This window comes from Callithrix jacchus, chromosome 8, assembly GCF_049354715.1.
Source record: "Callithrix jacchus isolate 240 chromosome 8, calJac240_pri, whole genome shotgun sequence".
In the NCBI taxonomy this organism is placed as follows: Eukaryota; Metazoa; Chordata; class Mammalia; order Primates; family Cebidae; genus Callithrix; species Callithrix jacchus.
The window spans coordinates 93,785,457-93,809,191 of record NC_133509.1 but is presented as its reverse complement, the minus strand read 5'-3'; the positions used below and the strand labels follow the sequence as shown (position 1 = coordinate 93,809,191).

The window sequence follows — 23,735 nt, the reverse complement described above, 5'->3', positions numbered from 1 at the left end:
CCCTTCCCCCACAGAGCTGGACCATCCTGGGTCCAGATGTGCTTGTTGTGAAACTCTCAATCCAGAGTGCTTCAGATTGCTGGTGTTTGTGGGGGTGGGACCTGCCAAGCCAGATAACCTGGCTCCCTGTTTCAGCCCCCTTTTTTTCATTTGAATGGGCGGCCCTGTCTCCTAGGCATTCCAGGTGCCAGTTGAAACGGCTGCCCAGATTTGTGTGAGTTTTTGTGTGGAAACCCACTGCACTGGCTGATACAGCTGTGCTGGAAACTCATGGCACTTTTCAGCCCAGGAATCTCCTGTTCTCTGGCAGTAAAAACTCATTTGGAAATGTGTTGATCACTCACCCTCTGAGTTGTTCTCACTGGGTACTGCACTCCAGAGCTGTTCCTATTTGGCCATCTTGGACCACCTTGAGAGTCCTTCTTTAGTTAAGTTTAGTATACTTAGTTCATCAGGCAGCCAGAGGCTCCAGACTGAACAGAAGGGAGAGTTCAAATCGTGCAGTGTCTCTGCCCTTGAATAGTTTATAATCTGGTAAAGGGAACAGATATACGAGTACATAATCACAATAGAGATATGTGCAATAATAAAAATACTTATAAGATCCAGAAGTAGCTCATAAGGAGCATTAATTCTATATTGTAGTAAAGAGTAAAGAAAAGCTTCACATAACAGGGGACATCTATGTTGGTTTTCTTGTTTTCCCTATTTAATATGAGTCACTAGTAGACCCCGCATTTACTTCTTTTAATAAGACCTAAAATGATCTAGTCTTCTCTGTTAATAGCATAACCCTCTTTAAAAAGTAGATGATCTCTTTATTCATTTCAGGAATTTATGCTGATTTCAATTCTTTGTGACAGTGCTTAGTGTTTCATAGATAACCTTCCCCTTTGCTTTTGGTGCATCCTCTGGGTAAAATGCCCAGGCACTTGGAATTTACTTCCTCAAAATTCTTTTACTTTTTCTTAGGGATTTTAGGCATAGCAAGAACCTTATTTATTTGTTATGTCTCTTCAACTTCCTTCATCAGTTTTGCCTACAGTTTGTCTATGTAAGTGTTTGAAGATTGACTTGTTCTCCTGGGAGTTTAGGTTAAGGGGAGTTGGGTGGGAAAGGCATTCCAAGTAGAAGAAACAGGATGCACAGGAGTTTTAAAAAAGAAAGGCATTCAATATTACTAGGGAACAGTATGCAAGGGACTGAGCAAAAAGCGGGGAAATGGGGCCAGAAAGGGAGGCCGGGACCAGTTATGAAAAACCTTATAAACTATTTTGACCATGACATCAACACGGGTTTCTAAGGTGGGGTGTGACAGGATCAGATTTGTGTTTTTAAAAGGTTGTTGTGATGGCTACGTTGTGACCAAGAGTAGGCGAAAAGGGGGAATCATCTGTGGAATAGCAGGGAGAGAATTCCAGTCCTTTGGCTGAGAGACAGTGAAGCCTTAACTAAGGCAATGAAGATGAGATCAGGGAGGGGAGGACAGGTTTGAAAGCTAGGTCAGGAGCAAAAATAAGAGTTTTATAAGAGAATTAGTTTAAGTAGTGCGTGAGCGTCAGGTAGGAAAGATCATCAGGTTTCTGATTTTGGTGAGTGGCTAAATGGAGAAGCCATAAAAAGGAAAAATCATGGGAAGAGGTACAGGCTTGAGGGACAAAGAGGCCTGACATCACTATGGAATATCTAGTTGAAGGTCAGAGGAAGTTGGAAATGCAGGTCTAAAATTGAGAATATAACTTTGGTTGACAATATATAGGTGTGGAAGACATTAGCAGTGGAAAACATGGGAGGAAGTCTGCTCAGCCAGTGAGGTAGGCATCAGTAATTACGTCTTCCTAACCACAGCCTCTGCTGTAGAGGTGAGCCTTAGACAACATTGTTCTACCATTATTTCAACATTCACTTGACAAATACTTTTTGAGTCCCTATTGTGCCAGGCATGAGTGATTGTATGGTGACTAGACAGACAAGGTCCCTGCCTCCTGGAGCTCACATTCTAGTTTATGATACATACAGGTGGCAGGAACAATATACACAGTAGGCCTTAAGCAGAAAAAAACCTGACATGGTCTAGGAACTTCATTCATGAAATGAAGCTTGAGAGGTGGGCCAGGGCCAGATCATTTGGGGCCTGGTAGGTCATGCTAATGAGAATAGAGTTCTTTCTAAGCCTCTGAAGCAGAACAGCATTGAAAAGGGCTTTATCACATGTTCATCTCCACTTCTAACTACAGAGGGTTGGATTGGAAGTGGATTCCATTGTGTTAACAGAAAAGTAATTACTTAATTTATAAATTTAGAAAAAAACTTTATTTTTTATAAAGGGTTACCACCCACAAGGTGGCCATTCTGAAAAGCATGGAAGCCTAGCCTCTGGCCAAAGCCCAGAAAAACAGGCACTTCAAGGGAGGGAAAGATGAGACGGGAATTTATGCTGAACCAATTGGCCAAGCCATGAATATCCATGAGGGTCATCATGCACATTCAGGTTGAATAAACGTGTATGTTACATACAACCCGTGTTCACCCTGAGGTGAAGGCTTAACATTTAAATGCATAACAATTAGGCCAGATATGTGAAAAGGTAAAGCAGAGACAGGAAGGCACACAAGTACACAGCCTCTGTAAAATCTGCCAGAGCCAGTCCATGGTTGGTGATCTCTAATCAGGAGAAAGTTACAGAAATCAGTCTCTTGTTCAATCAAAGCTGTAGCTGTGGCTTATGAAACAGGGAGTCAGTCAGCATCTGATGCAGGGTGGGCTGCAGTTATTTCAATATTGTGTATCTTGAGGTCAGCGCTTGTTTAGTTTCAGAGTAGGGAAAAATCTTGTGGCAGTTAGAACATAGTTCATTTTTTTTTTTTGAGATGGAGTCTCCCTCTGTCGCCAGGATGGAGTGCAGTGGCACAATCTCAGCTCACTGCAACTCCCTTCTCCTGGGTTTAAGCGATTCTCCTGCCTCAGCCCTTCGAGAAGCTGGGATTACAGTCCTGTGCCATCATGTCTGGCTAATTTTTTTGTATTTTTAGTAGAGACAGGGGTTTCACCATGTTAGCCAGGATGGTCTCGATCTCCTGACCTTGTGATCCACCTGCCTCGGCCTCCCAAAGTGTTGGGATTATAGGTGTGAGCCACTGCGTCTGTCCTGTTCACTCTTTAAGTGTAGGAGTGCATGACTCCACTCTTCCCTGGTGTGGCCTTAGGTCCTATTTATAATTTGGTATCTTATTGCCATAAAGAGTCCATTCTGTCAGTCTATTTTAACATTAATACTGGCAAGTTGTTTTGCCTAAACTGCAAAAGGGAGAGGGTATGATGAGGCTTGTCTGACCTCCTGTCTCATCATGGCCAGGAACTCAGCTTTAAAGGTTTCTCTGGGGTTCCCTTGCCCAACAGGGGATCTATTCAGTGCATTGAGGGGCTTAGGATTTTATTTTTAGCTCTAAATCCTTAGGTTAACTGGTGATTTCTAACAAAGCCTAGTGCAAAAAGATTATCTGGACCAATCACGATTTTTTTTTTCCATCAGGAGTTTACATTGATAAACATTGAGTAAATGTGGCAATTGGTAGATGCTGCTGAAACTGACAAGATGCTGCAAGATAGAGAAAGATCATTATGGACTTGTGCAAACTGACGTGAGAAAGCAGAAAGCACAATGCGGCATAAGTCATGCGGCACAGGAAGGCCGAGCACACCCCTGTTCTTTCATTCCTGAGACACCTTTGTTCTTTATTGCCCATGTGTGTCATGACAACAAACTCTTCCTTATTTGAATCATCTCTGTGAACTCTCTTATAATTGAAAAAGCCCAGTTAAAACACTAGGAATAGTGGGTAGAGAGAGAAGGGGCAGAGTTCACTGCTTTACCCTCTGTGGCCCTGTGGGTGAGTCATATTTTTATTGTAGCACTTAGAAGTTAGATTATACATGTTTATTTGTATGTTTCTCCCATGATTTGCATGACTTAGCCATCTGTGTATCTACAGTACTGACCATCATGCTTTGCACATTATTTGGTGCTCAAAAATGCTTATTGAGTTGAATTAAGCATGGAACCCTAAAATTTTTTGAAGGTTGAACTAAGGGGGGAAAATAAGGACAAAAAACACTTTTAGAAGAAGGGATTACAGTACTTGTATATGGAAAACTAAAATGGAGTGGCAACTGGAAAGACAGTGGATAGGAGAGAGTATCATAAGGAGGAGTGGCCAAAAGGACTAAGTGCTGTAGAGAACTTAAAATAGCAAGGACTAAAAATACCTATTGGATTTACCAATGGTTTTATTACAGAGATAGAAGGAAAGGTCATATTGTCATCTACAAAAAAGTATAGTCAGCAAGGGTGGATGGTGTTTAATAATTTATTACAGCATATGCTGATTTTATTGATTCCCCAAAATCAAATTACAGACTTCTTTTTATATATCACTGGAAGCCAAAGGATAAAATTTTGGTCATTGACAGGAGATGGATATTGTCTATAAATAAACAAATGAAACAAACATTAAAAATTTAATATGCATGCTCATCAAATTTTTAGGCTTTATATTTTAGAACACTTTAACATTCAAAGCAAAATTAAGATGAAGGTACAGAGATTTCCTAACACCCCCTGCCTCACACATGCATAACTTTCCTCATTATCAACATCCTGTTCCAGAGCGGTACATTGGTTACAATCGATGAACCTATATTAACATGTCATAGTCATTCGAAGTCCATAGTTTATATGAGGGCTCAATTTTGGTGTTGTATACACAGGTTTGGACAGTTATGTAATGACACTTATCCACTGTTATACTACCATGGTGTAGTTTAATTGCCCTAAACATACTCTGCGCTTCTCCTATTCACCTATCCCTCCCCACTAGCCCCTGGGAACCATTGATCTTTTTACTGCTTCCATAGTTTTATCTATTACAGAATATTATATAGTTGAAATCAAACAGTATGTAGCCTTTTAGATTGGCTTGTTTCACTTAGTAACATGCATTTATGTCTCCTCTATGTCTTTTCAAGGCTCGATAGCTCATTTATTTTTAGTGCTGAATAACATTCCATTGTCTAATATTCCACAGCATATTTATCCATTCACTTTCAGAAGAACATCTTCGTTGCTTCCAAGTTTTGGCAATTATGAATAAAGCTGTTGTAAACATACATATGCAGGTTTTTGTGTGGACATTTTCACCTCCTTTGAGTAAGTACTAAGGAGCATGATGGCAGGATCATATGGTTAGAGTATGTTTAGTTTTGTGAGATACCTCAATATTGTCTTGCAAAGAGGCTGTGCCATTTTGCATATTCTCACCAACAATGAATGAGAGTTTCTATCGATCCACATCCTCCCAGCATTTGATGTTTTCAATGTTCTGGATTTGGTCGTTCCAGTACGTAGTGGTATCTCATTGTTTTGATTTGCATTTCCTTGATGACATATGATGTGGAACATCTTTTCATGTGATTATTTGCCATCTGTGTATCTATCTTCTTTGGTAAGGTATCTGTTAAAGTCATTGACTTATTTTCTTTTTTTTTTTTTTTGAGACGGAGTTTTGCTCTTGTTTCCCAGGCTGGAGTGCAATGGCGCGATCTCGGCTAACCGCAACCTCCGCCTCCTGGGTTCAGGCAATTCTCCTGCCTCAGCCTCCTGAGTAGCTGGGATTACAGGCACGCACCACCATGCCCAGCCAATTTTTTTTTTTTTTTGTATTTTTAGTAGAGATGAGGTTTCACCATGTTGACCAGGATGGTCTCAATCTCTTGACCTCATGATCCACCCACCTCGGCCTCCGAAAGTGCTGGGATTATAGGCATGAGCCACCGCACCCGGCCCCATTGACTCATTTTTTAATTGCCATTTTTTTTTTGATTGTTGAGTTTGAAGAGTTTTTTGTATATTTTTGATAACAGTTCTTTGACAGATGTGTCTTTTGCATACATTTTCTTCCAGTCTGTAGCTTTTATCTCATTCTCTTAACATTTTTTTTGCAGAGCAAAAATTGTTTTAATGATGTCCAGCCTATCAATAATTTTTTTCACAGATCATGCCATTTGTGTTGTATCTAAAAATCATTGCCATACTGAAAGTCATTGCCAATGAGTTCACCAATACCCTACTTTCCTGATTACTATAGCTTTAGAGAAAGATTTGAAGTTGGATAGTGCTAGTCCTCCAACTTCTCTTCATTTTTTGCTGTGTTATCTGAATCCTCACTTTTCCTTTGGCTCTCTTTTTAAGTTTGTTTGTTTTTGAGACAGAGTCTCACTCTGTCACCCAGGCTGGATTGCAGTGGTGTGATCTTGGCTTACTGCATTTGCTTCTGCGGTTCAAGCAATTCTCATGCCTCAGCCTCTTGAGTAGCTGGGATCACAGGTGTGTGCCACCACACCTGTCTAATATTGTATTTTTGGTAGAGATGGGGTTTTGTCATGTTGGCCAGGCTGGTCTCGAACTCCTGACCTCAAGTGATCTGCCCATCTTGGCCTCCCAAAGTGTTAGAATTACAGGTGTGAGTCACTGTGCCCAGCCTCTTCTAAAATTTTTATAATTTTCTGCTGAATGTCATCAGAAATTTCTGGGAGATAAAGTTCTGGAAATTGAATATATGTAGGCAGAAGATTAAACTTTGAATGTCTTTTTTTGTGTGTGTTTTTCCTGCAGTCTCTCATCTCACGAAGGAGGTTGTGCTTGTGTCAGTGCAGGAGGGGTCCTATGACTCTAGTCTTGCTTTGGAGTCGTCATCTATAATCAGCCTCTTTTCTTTCAGATATTATTCAACTTTGAACTTTTTAGCTTTTAGGTGTCTGCTTGCTTTCTTTCCTCCTTCACTATGACAAAGAATGCCATATCCTTTTTAGACTTGTAATTTTGGTTGCCTGTTTTTCTATTTTATTGCTTTGCAATCTTCTGGAGCGTTGTATTTAACACATGACTGTCCTGAATTTGTCTTTTTCTAATATAAAAATGATCATGCACTTGGGTTTCTTTCAGTGGCACCTGAATTTCTGGCAGGTGATTTTCTCCATTTGGGGTTGTGCTGTGAGTGAAAGGGCCCTCAGCCATTAATGTCATTTGCAGAAGGTTCAAATCTGCTATCAGGCAGCTCTAGCCTTATTTGTGTTCTGCTTGGGTTTTAATCTTTTTCTATTTAACATCACTTGGATAAAATGGCATTCTTTTGTGGCTACTGTTTTGTAACTAGATAGATAAAGCTGACCAAGTTCATACCTTCAGGAAGTTTCTCCTCTGCCTTTTTAATGAATAAAAGTACGTTTCTCTTTGTTTCCCCCAGCTTTTCTTCTCTCTTCATAAGCCAGACTTAAAGAGTAAAAATATATAATTTCAGTAGACTCCCACAACCTGGTGTGGGAATGGGAGATGAAAGGATGTTAGGGATGACCTCAAATAGGTGGCTCACAGGGATCTTCAATAGGACTCTGTAGCAAAAGTCCTTCTCCTGACCCCAGAGACAACTCTAATACCATTGATCCACTGCTATCAGCTTTTCACTAAGTTTAGCTGTGAAGAGTCGCAGTTGCTAGAGTGGATATAAGGTTAAGGGAGAATATCATAATAAGGAATAGTTGAACTTAGATTCAACTGGATCTGGAAGAATCCAATAGAGATGGAGAAACTGAGATGCAGAAGAGTCCTATCAAAAGGGTTGAGTGCCTAGCCCAGGAATCAGTCTGAGCTAGTAATTAAGATGCCTTCACACAGCAACTGATCTCTTGCCCATCTCAATAATTTTGTCACTACTACTACTACTATCAGTTGAGTGGCTTTGGGGAGTTAATAAAGATTATGGGATGAGAGATAAAAAATCCAGCCACTCCTTGGTGACACTATTGAAACGTTATCTGCTGAAGACTTTGGCACCCGTCTTCTCTCCAAGTTGGCTCCTGCAGTCATCATTGCTCACGTGGATGGTCAATAAAACTTCGTATTCTTTTTTTACTTCCATAGGTTATTGGGGAACAAGTAGTGTTTGGTTACATGAGTACGTTCTTTAGTAGTGATTTGTCAGATTTTGGTGCACCATCACCTGGAACAGTATACACTGCACCCTATTTGTAGTCTTTTATCCCTCACCCTCTCCCCACCATTTTCCCCTGAGTACCCAAAGTCCATTGTGTTATTCTTTTTTTTTTAAATATATATTTTATTATGTTTTAGGTTTCGGGGTACATGTGAATAACATGCAAGATTGTTGCGTAGGTACATACATGGCAATGTGGTTTGCTGCCTTCCTCCCTATCACCTATATCTGGCATTTCTCCCCATGTTATCCCTCCCCAACTCCCCACCCCATGCTGTCCCTCCCCTAGGTCCCCCTCACAGACCCCAGTGTGTGATACTCCCCTCCCTGTGTCCATGTTTTCTCATTTTTCAGCACCCACTTATGAGTGAGAACATGCGGTGTTTGATTTTCTGTTCTTGTGTCAGTTGGCTGAGAATGGTTTCCAGATTCATCCATGTCCCTGCAAAGGACACAAACTCATTGTTTTTTATGGCTGCATAGTATTCCATGGTGTATATGTGCCACATTTTCCCTGTCCAGTGTATCATCAATGGACATTTGGGTTGGTTCCAAGTCTTTGCTATTGTAAACAGTGTTGCAATGAACATTCATGTGCATGTGTCCTTATAATAGAATGATTTATAATCCTTTGGATACATATTCAGTAATGGGATTGCTGGGTCAAATGGAATTTCTATTTCTGGGTCCTTGAGGAATTGCCACCCTGTCTTCCACAATGGTTGAACTAATTTACACTCCCACCAACAGTGTAAAAGTGTTCCTATTTCTCCACATCCTCTCCAGCATCTGTTGTCTCTGGATTTTTTAATGGTCACCATTCTAACTGGTGTGAGATAGTATCTCAATGTATTTGCTTTGAAATAACAGCCATGCTGGAGACTCATGGTGCTTTTTCACCTGGGAATCTCCTGTCCTGGCTCCCTGTTTCAGTCTCCTTTTTTTCAGTTGAACAGGTGACTCTGTCTCCCAGGCATTCTAGTCGCCTGTTGAAAAGGCACCCCGATTGGTGTGAGATTTTGTGCAGAGACCCACTGTGCCAGCTGAAACAGCCATGTTGGAGATTTGTAGTGCTTTTCTGCCCAGAAATCTCCTGGCCTGGCTCCCCATTTCAGTCCCCTTTTTATCAGTTGAATGGGTAACTCTGTCTCCCAGGCACTCCAGTCATCAGCTGAAATGGTGCCTGGACCCATGTGAGTTTTTTGTGCTGAGACCCACCTTGTCAGCCGAAACAGCCATGCTGGAGACCCCTGGTGCTCCTCTGCCCAGGAATCTCCTGGTCTATGGGTGGTAAAAATCCATCTGGAAATGCAGTGACCACTCACCCTCCATGCTCTTGCTGTGAGCTGCAATCCAGAGCTGCTCCTGCTCGGCTATCTTGGATCCCTTTCTCCATTGTGTTATTCTTATGCATTTGCATATTCATAGCTTAGCTCCCACTTATGAGTGAGAACATACAATGTTTAGTTTTCTATTCCTGAGTTATTTTACTTTGAATAATAGTCTTCAATCTCACCCAGGTCACTGTGAATGCCATTAATTCATTCCTTTTTATGACTGAGTAGTATTCCATCATGTATAAATACACCACAGTTTCTTTATCCACTCATTGATTGGTGGGCATTTGGGTTCATTCCATGTTTTTGCAATTGCTAATTGTGCTGTTATTAACATGGATGTGCAAGTATCTTTTTAGTATAATGACTTTTTTCCCTCTGGGTCAAATGGTAGTTCTACTTTTAGTTCTTTAAGGAATCTCCCCACTGTTTTTCAGTGGTTGTACTAGTTTGTAATCTTACCAGCAGTGTACAAATGTTTACTGTTCACCAAATCCATGCCAACATCTACTATTTTTGATTATGGCCATTCTTGTAGGAATAAGATGGTATTGCATCATGGTTTTGGTTTGCATGTCCCTGATCATTAGTGATGTTGACCATTTTTTCATATGTTTGTTGACCATTTGTGTATCTTCTTTTGAGTATTGTCTATTCATGTTCTTACCACACTTTCTGGTGGGATTTTTTTTTTTCTTGTTGATTTGTTTGAGCTCATTGTAGATTCTGGATATTAGTCCTTTGTCAGGTGTAAGATTGTGAAGATTTTTTTTCCGCCCTATGGGGTGTCTGTTTACTCTGCTGACTGTTCTTATGCTGTGAAAAAGCTCTTTAAATTAATTAAGTCCCAGCAATTTATCTTTGTATTTATTGCATTTGCTTTTGGGTTCTTGGTCATGATATCCTTCCCTAAGTCCATGTCTGGAAGGGTTTTTCCAAAGTTATCTTCTAGAATTTTTATAGTTTCAAGTCTCAGATTTAAGTCCTTAATCCATCTTGAGTTGATTTGTATATAAGGTGAGAGATGAGGATCCAGTTTCATTCTCCTACATGTGGCTAGCCAGTTATCCCAGCACCATTTGTTGAAAAGGGTGTCCTTCCCCACTTTATGTTTTTGATTGCTTGGTCAAAGATCAGTTGGCTGTAAATATTTGGGTTTATTTCTGCGTGCTCTATTCTGTTCCATTGGTCAATATACCTATTTTTATATCACTACCATGCTGTTTTGGTGACTATTACCTTATAGTATCGTTTGAAATCAGGTAATGTGATGCATCCAGATTTGTTTTTATTTATTATTTTTTTAATAGTAGAAAAAAGCCTACAGCACCCAGTATTCCCAGGTGGTCTCCCATCCAAGTACTAACCAGGCCCGACCCTGCTTTGCTTCCGAGATCTGATGAGATCGGGCGTGTTCAGGGTGGTATGACCATAGACCAGATTTGTTCTTTTTGCTTAGTCTTGGTTTGGCCATGCAGGCACTTTTTTGATTTCATATTAATTTTAGAATGATTTTATTCTAATTTTTGAGGAATTATGGTGATATTTTGATGGGAATTACCTTGAATGGCTTTGGCAGTATGATCATTTTTACAATATTGATTCTACCCATACATGAACATGGGATGTGTTTCCATTTGTTTGTGTCATCTATAATTTCTTTCAGCAGTGTTTTGTGGTTTTCCTTGTAGAGGTCTTTCACCTCCTTGGTTAAATATATTCCTGGTTTTTTTTTGCAGCTATTATAGAAGGGATTGAGTTCTTGATCTGATTCTCAGCTTGGTCGCTGTTGATGTAAAGAAGAGCTACTGATTTGTGTACATTAATTTTTTTCTGGAAACTTTGCTAAATTCTTTGATCAGTTCTAGGAGCTTTCTGGAGGAGTCTGTAGTGTTTTCTATGTAAACAATCTTATCATCAGCAAACAGTATCAGTTTGACTTCCTCTTTACCGATTTGGATGCCCTTTATTTCTTTCCCTTCTCTGATTGCTCTGGCTAGGACTTTCAGTACTATGTTGAAGAGCAGTGGTGAGAATAGGCCTCCTTGTCTTGTTCCAGTTCTCAGGGGGAATGCTTTCAACTTTTCCCCATTCAGTATTATGTTGGCAGAGGGTTTGTCATAGATGGCTTTTATTATATTGAGGAAAGTCCCTTATATCCCAATATTGCTGAAAGTTTTAATTATAAAGCGATGCTGGATTTTTTCAAGTGCTTTTTCTGCATCTATTGAGATAATCATATAATTTTTGTTTTGAATTCTGTTTACATGATGTATCACATTTATTGGCTAACATATGTTAAGTCATCGCTGCATCCCTGGTATGAAACCCACATGATATTTTAAATATGTCGTTGGATTAGGTATCTAGTATTTTGTTAAAGCTTTGTTAAGGAAAATCTATGTTCATCAGGGATATTCGTCTGTAGTTTTCTTTTTTGGTTATGTCCTTTCCTGGTTTTGGTATTAGGGTGATACTGGCTTCAAAGAATAATTTAGAGAGGCTAGACTCCTTTGTGTGTGTGTGTGTGTGTGTGTGTGTGTGTGGAATAGTTCAATAGAATTGGCAACAATTCTTCTTTGAATGTCTGGTAGAATTCTACTGTGACTCCATCTGGTCCTGGACTTTTTTTTTTTTTTTAGTAATTTTAAAATTACAATTTCAATCTCACTGCTTGTTATTGATCTGTGTTGAATTCTTTCTGATTTAAGCTAAGAAGGTTATATCTTTCCAAGAATTTATTTATCTCTTCTAGGTTTTCTAGTTTATGTGCATAGAGGTGTTCATAGTAGCTTCAAATGATCTTTTGTATTTCTGTGGTGTCAGTTGCTTATATCTCCCATTTCATTTCTTCCCGAGCTTATTTAGATATTCTCTCTTCTTTTCTTGGTTAATTTTGCTAATGGTCTATCAATTTTATTTATCTTTTCAAAGAACCAGCTTTTTGTTTTATCTTTTGTATTTTCTTTGGTTTCAATTTTATTTATTTCTGCTCTCATCTTGGTTATTTCCTTTCTTCTGCTGGGTTTGGGTTTGGTTTGTTTTTGTTTCTCTAGCTCTTTGGTTGTGACCTTAGATTTGTCTGTGCTCTTTCAGACTTTTTGATGTAGGTTTTTAGGGCTATGAACTTTCCTATTAGCCCTGCCTTTGCCGTGTCCCAGAGGTTTTGGTAGGTTGTGTCACTATTGTCATTCAGTTCACAGAATTTTTAAATTTCCATCTTGATTTCATTTTTGACCCAATGATCATACAGGAGAAGGTTATTTAATTTCCATCCATTTGCATGGTTTTGGAGGTTTCTTTTAAAGTTGATTTCTACTTTTATTTCACTGTGGTCTGAGAGACTGCTTGATATAATTTCAATTTTCTTAAATTTATTGAGGCTTGTTTTGTGCTGGTCTATTTTAGGGAAAGTTCTATTTGAGCTGTTGAATAGAATGTATATTCTGAGGATGTTGAAAAATATTCTGCATATATCTGTTAAGTCCATTTGTTCCAGGGTATAATTTAAATCCATTGCTTGTTTGTTGCCTTTCTTTCTTGATGACCTCTCTAGTGCTGTCAGTGGAGTACTGAAGTCCCCCACTATGATTCTGTTGCTGTCTATCTCAATTCTTAGGTCTGTTAGTAATTGTTTTATAAATTTGGGAGCGTGTATATATGTTTAGGATTGTGATGTTTTCCTGTTAGCCAAGGCCATTTATCATTATATAATACCTCTGTTTTTTTGTTTTTTAGACGGAGTTTCACTCTTGTTACCCAGGCTGGAGTGCAATGGCACAATCTCGGCTCACCAAAACCTCCGCCTCCTGGGTTCAGGCAATTCTCCTGCCTCAGCCTCCTGAGTAGCTGGGATTACAGGCACGCGCCACCATGCCCAGCTAATTTTTTGTATTTTTAGTAGAGATGGGGTTTTATCATGTTGACCAGGATGGTCTCCATCTCTTGACCTCGTGATCCACCCGCCTTGGCCTCCCAAAGTGCAGGGATTACTGGTGTAAGCCACCGTGCCCGGCCTACCTCTGTTTATTTTAACACCTGTTGCTTTAAAGTTTGTTTTATCTGCTATAAGAATAGCTACTCCTGCTCACTTTTGGTGTCCATATGCATGAAATATCTTTTCCACCCCTTTACCTTAAGTTTGTGTGAGTCCTTATGTGTTAGGTGAGTCTTTTGAAGGCAGTAGATGGTTGGTGAATTCTTACCCAGCCTGCCATCCCGTTTAGGCCATTTACATTCAGTGTTAGTAATGAGATGTAAAGTACCATTCCATTTATTGTGCTACTTGTTGACTGTATAACTTGGTTTTTGTTTTTGTTTTTAAAATTGTATTTTTGTTTTTAGGTCCTGTGAGATTTATGCTTTAAAGAGGTTCTGTTTTGATGTGTTTCCAGGATTTGTTTCAAAATTTAGAGCTCCTTTTAGCAGTTCTTGCAGTGGTGACTTGGTAGTGGTGAATTCTCTCAGCATTTGTTTGTCTGAAAAAGACTGTCTTTCCTTCTTATATGAAGCTTAGTTTCACAGGATACAAAATTCTTGGCTGATAATTGCTGTGTTTAAGGATGCTGAAGATAGGGCCCCAATCCCTTGTAGCTTGTAGGGTTTCTGCTGAGAAATCTGCTGTTAATCTGACAGGTTTCCTTTATAGGTTACCTGGTGCTTTTATCTCACAGCTTTTAAGATTCTTTGGTCTTAACTTTAGATAACATAATGACAATGTGCCTACGCAAAGATGTTTTGCAATGAATTTCTCAGGTATTCTTTGTGCTTTTTGTATTTGGATGTCTAGGTCTCTAGCAAGGCCAAGGAAGATTTCCTTGATTATTCCCCCAAATACGTTTTCCAAACTTTTAGATTTCTCTTCTTCCTCAGAAACACTGATTATTCTTAGGTTGGTTGTTTAACATAATCCCAGACTTCTTGGAGGCTTTGTTCAGAGTCCTGCGATGTGAACCCTCCATGGGTCTCTCAGCCTTGGCTTGCCAGTACCTGTTCTGATGGAGGTGGCAGGGGAGTGATATGGACGCTGTGAGGGTTCTTAGCTTTGGTGATTTAATGCACTATTTTTGGGATGGTTGGCCTGCTAGGAGGTGGTACTTTCCAGAGAGCATCAGCTGTGGTATGGGGAGGAACAGGTATTGGGTGGGGCCCTAGAACCCCCAAGAGTATATGCCCTTTGTCTTCTGTTGCCAGGGTGGGTAGGGGAGGACCATTGGGTGGGGGCAGGGCTGGGCATGTCTAATCTCAAACTTTCCTTGGGCGGGTCTTGCTGCAGCTGCTGTCAGGGATGGGAATGAGGTTCCCAGGTCAATAGAATTATGTTCCTAGGAGGAATATGGCTGCCTCTGCTGTGTCATGCAGGTCATCAGGGAAGTGGGGGAAAGCCAGCAGTCACAGGCCTCACCCAGCAACCATGCAATCTGAAGGGCTGTCTCACTTCCTCTGTGCCCCCATCACCCAACAGCACCAAGTCTGTTTCCAGGCAGTGGGAGAGCAGGGCTGAGAACTTTCTCCAGGCCACCCACTTCCCAGCTGCAAAAGCAAATATGGTTTTCTTTCTTCCCTAGCTTGTGGAGTTTGCACACTGGATTCACGCCCTCCCTGGAGTTCTGGCCAGGAGACTCCTCAATCAGTTTAAATTGTTACAAAGTTCAGCTGGAGATTTCCTTCTCCCTGTGGCCTTTTGCCCAGTACCTCTGGCTGCCCTCCCAGAGGACCCCTGTGTTGCCAGACAGAAATGGGTGGCTAGGGGACCCAGTGAGTTCTCAAACGTTTTCCTCCGGCTTCCTCTACCACTGTATTTTGCTTAGCTGTATAAATTGATTCAGCTCTAAGTAAGGCTAAAATCTTTTCCTGTAATCTAGGCCTTTAGTTTCCCCAGTGGGGGTGTCTGTTCGGGAGTGAACGATCTCCCTTTTTCACTTCCACAGTTTGGGAACTCACAGTATTTGGGGTGTCTCCCAGGTCCTGCAGGAGCAATCTGCTTCCTTCAGGGGGTCTGTGGGTCCTTTAAGGTTTTCTGATTCTTTCCTGCAGTTGTACTGGAGCAAAAATTCATGACGTGAGCCTCTATACATTGTCCTGTCCATCTGATTTTTCAGAGCTGCAATCTAGTCCTGTCTCCCATCCGCCATGATCCCTCCAATCCAACTTCTTGATGTCTTAGTTCCTTGACACTGTCATCTCCAGTGACCTTATTCACTGCTCCTCAGCCACCCTCTCCTAAGGTCATACACTTGCTTACAAGACTACTTGGGTGAATTAGTTTTTGACTACCTCTTTGTCTGTATACTGCAGCTCTCGCTCCTTCACTGTCTTTGCTCCACCCTTGTTGAACACCTTTCACTTCCTATAAGCCATGTTATTCCCCAGCTCAAGGCAACATTTGAGGGAATACATATGTTATCTTTGCTTCAAACAATTCCTCCTCCTAGTGTCAAGATTCCAGCTATTTATCTAGCTTCTGCTTACTCATTAAGTTTGAGCTTAAGCAGTACTCTCTTAGGAAAGCCTTCATTAACTCAAATGACAAGATGAGGTCTCCCTGTTTTACTTTATCCAAACATTGGACATTCATTCATCTCACAACTTTGATGAATTACTTATAGAATTACCTAATTTTGTCCTGTTCCATCCCTGCTACACTATAAACTTCACAAGGGCTGGAACCATACTCTCAAGATGTGGAACTTGTTCACTGTTTCATACTTAGCACATGGTATAGTGGCTGGTATACAATATACTCGGTAAATATTTGTTAAATGGACAAATGAATCAGTGAATGAATGGTGAGTCTGAAGTTACAGAAGAAGGAATTTATTATTAATTTTAACATGAATATGATCTATTAGCTTTATTCACATTGTCACTGATTTTACATGTGCTTATTCTTATGTATGTGTGTGTGTGTAGTTCTATGAAAATTTACCATATGTATAGATTTGTGTGACCATTGCCACAGTCATGATACACACAGTTCCATCACAAAGAGTCCTCATGCTGGCCTTTCATAGTCATAGTCATCTCTCTCTTTTCCTTCCTCTTCTCTAAACATCGGTAATCACTAATCATACTCCACCTCTATTTTTAAAAACCCAGCTTATTGAAGTATAATTGACATATAGATAACTGCATATATTTAATGTGTGTACTTCGACTGGTTTAGACATATGTGAACACCCATGGTAACATCACCATCAAGGTAACAGACATATCTAACACCTCCCAAAATTTTCTTGTGTCCCTCTGTTTTTCATTTTTATTTTTTGTGGCTAGAATAATTGACACAAAATTACCCTCTTAACAAGTTTTGAAGTGTACAATACTATATTGTTAACTATAGGCACTATGTTGCTCTCTAGAACTTACTAATACAGAATAACTGAAACTATATACCATTAAACAAGTCCCTGTTTTCTCCCTCCCTCAACTTCTGGCAACCACTATTCTATTCTTTGCTTCTACGACTTTGACTATTATAGCTGCATCATTTAAGTGGAATCATGCAGTATTTTTCCTCCTGTAACTGTCTTATCTAATGTCTTCAAGGCTCATCTGTGTTGTCCCACATGACAGGATTTCCTTCTTTTTCTTAAGGCTGATTTTTTTTTGTGTGTGTGTGTGTGTGTATGTATAATTTTCTTAATCCACTCATTTGTCAATGGACACTTGAGTTGTTTCCATATCTTTCTTATTGTGCATAATGCCACAATGACATGAGAGTGCAGATATCTGTTCAAAATTCTGATAACAATTCCTTTGGATATATACCCAGAAGTAGATTGCTGAATCATATGGTAATTTTGTTTTTAATCTTTTGCAAAACCTCCATACTATTTTTCATAACTGTTATACCATTTCCACCAGCAATGTACAAAGTTTCCAGTTTCTCTACATCTTTGCCAACACTTGTTATCTTTTGTTCTTTTTTCTTAATAGTAGCCATCCTAACAGATGTGATGTGATATTTCCTTGTAGTTTTGATTTGCATTTCTTTGACAAAGATGTTGATAATCATTTCATATGCTTATGGGCTATTTGTATGTCTTTTTTGGAGAAATGTTTGTTCAAACCTTTCACACATTTTAAAAATCAGGTTATTTTTATTTTTTGCTATTGAGTAGTAGAAGTTCCTTATGTATTTGGGATATTAACTCCTTTATCAGATACATGGTTTACAAATATTTTCTCCCATTCTTTAAGTTTTCTTTTTGTTCTGTTGATTATTTCCTTTGCTATGTAAAAGCTTTTAGTTTCAGGTAATTCCATTTATCTCTTTTTACTTTTGTTGCTTATGCTTTTGATGTCATTGCTAAGACTGTCAAGAACTTTCCCCCTGTGTTTTCTTCTACAAATTTTACAATTCAGTCTTATATTTAAGTCTTTAATTCATTTTGAATTGATTCTTATGTATGACGTAAGGAAGGAGTCCAATTCCTTTTCTTTTTGTATGTAGATATTCAGTTTTCTTAATACCATTTGTTGAAGAGATTATCTTTTTCCCCAACTGTGCATTCTTGTCAAAGATAAGTTGGCTGTATATTCATGAGTTTATTCTGTGCTGTCTAATCTGTTCCATTAGTCTACATGTCTGTTTTTATGCCAGTTCCAATCTGTTTTCATTATTGTCACTTTGTAGTGTATTTTGAAATCAGGAAGTGTAAGACGTCCAACTATGTTCTTTTTCAAGATTGTTTTGGCTATTCAGAATTTCTTGAGATATCATATAAATTTTAAGATGGATTCTTTTCTTCACACACCAAAAATGCCTTTGGGATTTCGACAGAGATTGCATTAAATCTGTGGATCACTTTGGAACATATTGACATCTTAACAATATTAAGCCTTCCAATCCATGAACACAGGGTGTATTTCCATTTATTTGCATTTTTAATTTATTTCAGCAATGTTTTATGGTTCTTTTTTTTTTTTTGAGACGGAGTTTCACTCTCATTTCCCAGGCTGGAGTGCAATGGCGCAATCTTGGCTCACTGCAACCTCCGCCTCCTGGGTTCAGGCAATTCTCCTGCCCCAGCCTCCTGAGTAGCTGGGATTACAGGCACGTGCCACCATGCCCAGCTAAGTTTTTGTATTTTTAGTAGGGATGGGGTTTCACCATGTTGACCAGGATGGTCTCAAATTCAACGTGCAATCCACCTCCATTATTTTGTCATTTTCAGAATGAGATGATATAGTATATTACCTTTTGAAACTGGCTTTTGTTGTATACAATTTTTCTGAGATCTGTCCAAGTTGTTATGCTTATTGTTTTGTTTCTTTTTATTGCTTAGTAGTATTCTATGGCATGGATGTACCACAGTTTATTCGTCAGAGGCATTTGTTTTTCTTATTTTTTGGCTATTATGAATAAAACTTCTATAAACATTCAGGTACAGGTTTGGTGTGAACATAAATTTTATGAGTAAATGCCTAAGAGTGCAATTGTGAATCATATGGTAAGCACGTGTTTATTTTTGTAAGAAATGGTTGTATCACAGATATGCATACGTTATCAATATTATGCTTAAACTTGCTAGTATCTGTGCTATATAAAAATATAATTAAACCATTTGTAGTCTTCTGGGACTTACTTTATGACTCAACATTAGATTTCTAAGATTTTTCCATGTTGCATGCACCTGTAGTTCATTAATTTTCATTGCCGTATAAATGTTTCACTTTGTGACTATATCACAATATCCAGTCAATGGTGGATTAAGTGGCACCATTTGTGAACAAAGTGCATTATTCTATGAATGAGGTATTATTCATCTGCAAAAATATCTTTAAGCATCTTCCTAGGAATGGGGTTGCTCAGTATTATGAAATTTGAATTTGAATGTTCAGCTTTCAGACGAAAGGCTGCATTAGTTTTCTAGGGCCGTCTTCAAAAATGACCAAAAACTTAGTGACCTAAAACAACAGGAATTTATTCTCTCACAGTTTGGGAGGCCAGAAGTCTGAAATCAGGGTGTCAGAAGGGTTGGTTCTTTCTGGAGAATACCAGGGAAAATCTGTTCCATGCTTTTCTCCCAGCTTCTGGGGCTTGCTAGCAACCTTTGGCATCTCTTGACTTGCAGATGCATCCCTCCAGTCTCTGCCTCCATCTTCACATGACTTTCATCCATTCGTGTGTTGAGAAATTTTTATAGAATGAAAACCTCGAAGTGTTGGAAGGGATATAATCCAAAAACAGGTAAATAGAGATGGAGAAGAACACTGCAAATTGTACCATGGTTTATAAAATGTTCACATTATCTCAACTCAAACCAATCCTGTGAAACAGGCATTATCTTAATTTATACGATTGATTGGAACTGAAAAGTTTTCAGAGCTGGGCTGTCAGAGCTCAAATCTAAGTTTTCCCAGGATTCAAGTTGGATAACTTCCATGTACACAAAACTTAGACCTGTTTTGCTGGATTGCCATTTGGATATTTTGATGTGTGAAGTATCTGGTAATCTTAACTGTTTAAAATAGACTTTGCCATGTCCCCACTCGCCTATAAATCTAATAGTCTTTTGACTCTGTTTGATAGCAATTCTGAAAGCATCTTCACTACGCTCATATAACCTGAAAATGGCAGGGTCTTGAAACTGAGACCATACCAGGGATAGCAGAAAGCTTTAGAGAGCTGTGCTTTCCTGCTGCAAAACATTGTTTTTTTCAGATTTTCCATGGATGCCACTTCTACATTGCCTCACCATTGATTTACCTCATAGCTACTTCAAGTGTGTGATTCATCTTATACTTCTTGAATTCTGTTGCAGATAGGTAAGGAGCAAACCCAACTCCAAACTTGAAGAATTACTCAAGTTTTCTTCAAAACAGTAATTAAAAGATCAGGTTCCATTGGCTTACTGAATTTCTGCTACCACTTCTTGAAAGATACCATTTTGAAAACATTTTTCTTTGCTAAATACTGTAGATCACAGCATCTGATTTCAAATGAAGCTAGCAAAATATTCGAGCATTTCTTAAATCTTTATAGGAAGTATTTCTAATTTTTTTTACTTTAGAGATAAGCAATGGTCTATTATGAGGATGCAACACAAGATGTATTAGAAGGAGCATGTCACTAGGTTTTTCTTATCTGTATTTGGGTCTAGGCATTTGTTGCTTTGGAAAAAAAAGAGGAATAATTAAGGACAGTATGTTCACTTAGTTACTTTTACTTGACAGAAAGCAGAGGAACTTTTGTTACTAGGGCATAGAAGATGTTCTATTAGTAATAACTAAACAAGTTAACCATGACATCAAAAGGTCTTGAAGTCCTGGGACAGAGTCTTTCCCTCCCTCTTTTGTTGCCTACTATTTTGTTATAATTTTCATCTTAGTACTTTTATATTTTTACTTGCTGAGATTTGGAAGGGACAGAGGGTGAAAGCTTGTGGCTAGTCTGTGATCTTCAATCAGAAGTTTATCATTTTTTGTGTTAAATAATGTATTTATACCTTTATTTTTAGTCCCATTAGTCAGTATTTCAAATCTTCTCTATATAGGATGGAACATTAGCTACCTGACCCTCTCTCAACCATTCCCCCTTAGTTCCCCCTCTTACCTTCTATTAGTAATACCTTCATATTTGTAACACATATCAGTGGTCCCCAACCTTTTTGGCACCAGGGACTGGTTTTGTGGGAGACAATTTTTCCACAGATGACAGTGGGGGTGTGGTTCAGGATGAAACTGTACCAGTCAGAGCATTGGGCATTAGTTAGATTCTTATAAGGAGAATGCAACCTATGTCTCACAAGCACAGTTCATAATAGGGTTTGTGCTCCTATGAGAATGGAATGCTGTGCTGATCTGACAGGAGGCAGAGCTCAAGTGGTAAAGCTTGCTCACCCACCGTTTACCTCCTGCTGTATGGCCTTGTTCCTAACATGCCACCAACAGGTACTGGTCTACAGTCAGGTGGTTGGGGACCCTGATATGTAGGTCTTAAAATTTACATTCTAATTTTCCACAGTTGGTTATATCATTTGGAAGGGAAAAAATAAAGAGGCAAATGACTGGGGAAGGTGAAAAGGGATTAGATTGTCAGTGGCCTTGGGCTTTGTCACTTGCAGTTTCTTCTACTTGCTATGACTTGCTGTTTCTTTCTATTCACCTTTCACGTCTAAGCTGAATGTATATCTTCAATATGGCCATTTCGAATAACAAATCTTAATTCAACCCCTGTTATTGCCTCTCCTAGTAACCTGATTTCCCATAGAGCATCTATCACACATTGCAGTTACATGTCTGTGTTATCCTTGTCCCTTCCACTAAACTCCAAAAGACCAGGGATTCTGTCTCTTTGGTTCACCATTGCAAACCTATTGCCTCACTTAGTGTCTGGCATCTAGGAAATATATATTGAATTTATTAGTAATTTATTTATTTTTTAAATATATATTTTATTGCATTTTTAGGTTCTGGGGTACATGTGAAGAACATGCAGGATTGTTGCATAGGTACATACATAGCAATGTGGTGTGCTGCCTCCACGCCCATCACCTATAGCTAGCATTTCTCCCTTTGTTATCCCTCCACAACTCCCTACCCTCCATGGTTCCTCCCTTAGTCCCCGCCAACAGATCTCAGTGTGATGTTCCCCTCCCTGGGTCCACGTGTTCTCATTGTTCAACACCCTTCTATAAATGAGAACATGCAGTGTTTGATTTTCTGTTCTTGGGTCAGTTTGCTGAGAATGATGGTTTCCAGGTTCATCCATGTCCCTACAAAGGACATGAACTCATAGTTTTTATGGCTGCATAATATTCCATGGTGTATATGTGCTACATTTTCCCTGTCCAGTCTATCATCAATGGGCATTTGGGTTGGTTCCAGGTCTTTGCTATTGTAAACAGTGCCACTATGAACATACATGTGCATGTGTCTTTATAATAGAACGATTTCTAATCCTTTGGATATATACCCAGTAATGGGATTGCTGAGTCAAATGGAATTTATATTTCTAGGTCCTTGAGGAATCACCACGCTGTCTTACACAGTGGTTGAACTAATTTACACTCCCACTAACAGTGTAAAAGTGTTCCTATTTCTCCACATCCTCTCCAGCATCTGTTGTCTCCAGATTTCTTAATGATCACCATTCTAACTGGCATGAGATGGTATCTCAATGTAGTTTGGATTTGCATTTCTCTAATGATCAGTGATGATGAGCATTTTTTCATGTTTCTTGGCCTCATATATGTCTTCTTTTGTAAAGTGTCTCATATATGTCTTCTTTTGCCCACTTTTGAATGGGTTTGTTTTTTTCTTGTAAATCTGTTTTACTTCTTTGTAAATTCTGGATGTAAGTCCTTTGTCACATGGGTAGATTACAAAAATTTTTTCCCATTCTATTGGTTGCCGGTTCACTCTAATGATTGTTTCTTTTGCTGTACAGAAGCTGTGGAGTTTAATTAGATCTCATTTGTCTATTTTGGCTTTTGTTGCCATTGCTTTTGGTGTTTTAGCCATGAAGTCCTTGCCTATGCCTATGTCCTAAATAGTTTTGCCTAGGTTTTCTTCTAAAGTTTTTATGATGTTAGATGTTACATTTAAGTCAAGTCTTTAATCCATCTGGAGTTAATTTTAGTGTAAGATATCAGGAAGGAGTCCAATTTCTGCTTTCTGCACATGGTTAGCCAGTTTTCCCAACACCATTTATTAAACACAGAATCCTTTCCCCATTGCTTGTTTTTGTGAGGTTTGTCAAAGATCACATGGTTGTACATGTGTGGCGTTGCCTCTGAGGCCTCTGTTCTGTTCCATTGTTGTATATCCCTGTTTTGGTACAAGTACCATGCTGTTTTGATTACTGTGGCCTTGTAGTATAGTTTGAAGTCAGGTAGCATAATGCCTCCAGCTTTGTTCTTTTTGCTTAGAATTGACTTGGTTATGTGGGCTCTCTTTTGGTTCCATATGAAGTTTAAGGTGGTTTTTTTCCAGTTCTGTGAAGAGGTTCATAGGTAGCTTGATAGGGATAGCACTGAATCTATAAATTACTTTGGGAAGTATGGCCATTTTCACAATATTGATTCCTCCTAACCATTAGCATGGAATGTTTTCCCATCTGTTTGTGTCCTCTCTTATTTCGTGGAGCAGTAGTTTGTAGTTCTCCTTGAAGAGGTCCTTCACATCCTTGGTTAGTTGTATTCCTAAGTATTTTATTCTCTTTATGGTAATTGTGAATGGCAGTTCATTCTTGATTTGGCTCTCTTTAAGTCTGTTATTGGTGTATAGGAATGCTTGTGATTTTTGCACATTGATTTTCCAGCCTGAGACTGCTGAAGTTGCTTATCAGTTTTAGGAGATTTTGGGCTGAGACAATGGGGTCTTCTAAATATACAATCATGTC

The 23,735-nt window shown here is 39.1% G+C and overlaps 1 long non-coding RNA gene and 1 other non-coding gene across 3 annotated transcripts in view; one reads left to right on the top strand and one right to left on the bottom strand.

Annotated features, from left to right (window-relative positions):
- Positions 1-23,735, top strand: part of LOC144577416 (uncharacterized) — a 187,730-nt gene that overhangs the window by 79,599 nt on the left and 84,396 nt on the right. For both annotated transcript variants that reach the window (XR_013521238.1, XR_013521239.1), the window contains exon 2: positions 8,186-8,227. This is a non-coding gene — a long non-coding RNA (uncharacterized LOC144577416). The remainder of the gene's footprint in view (positions 1-8,185; positions 8,228-23,735) is intronic.
- On the bottom strand, positions 10,704-10,822 carry LOC118145175 (5S ribosomal RNA). Its single transcript, XR_004730320.1, has one exon. It is a non-coding gene; the product is annotated as a 5S ribosomal RNA (ribosomal RNA).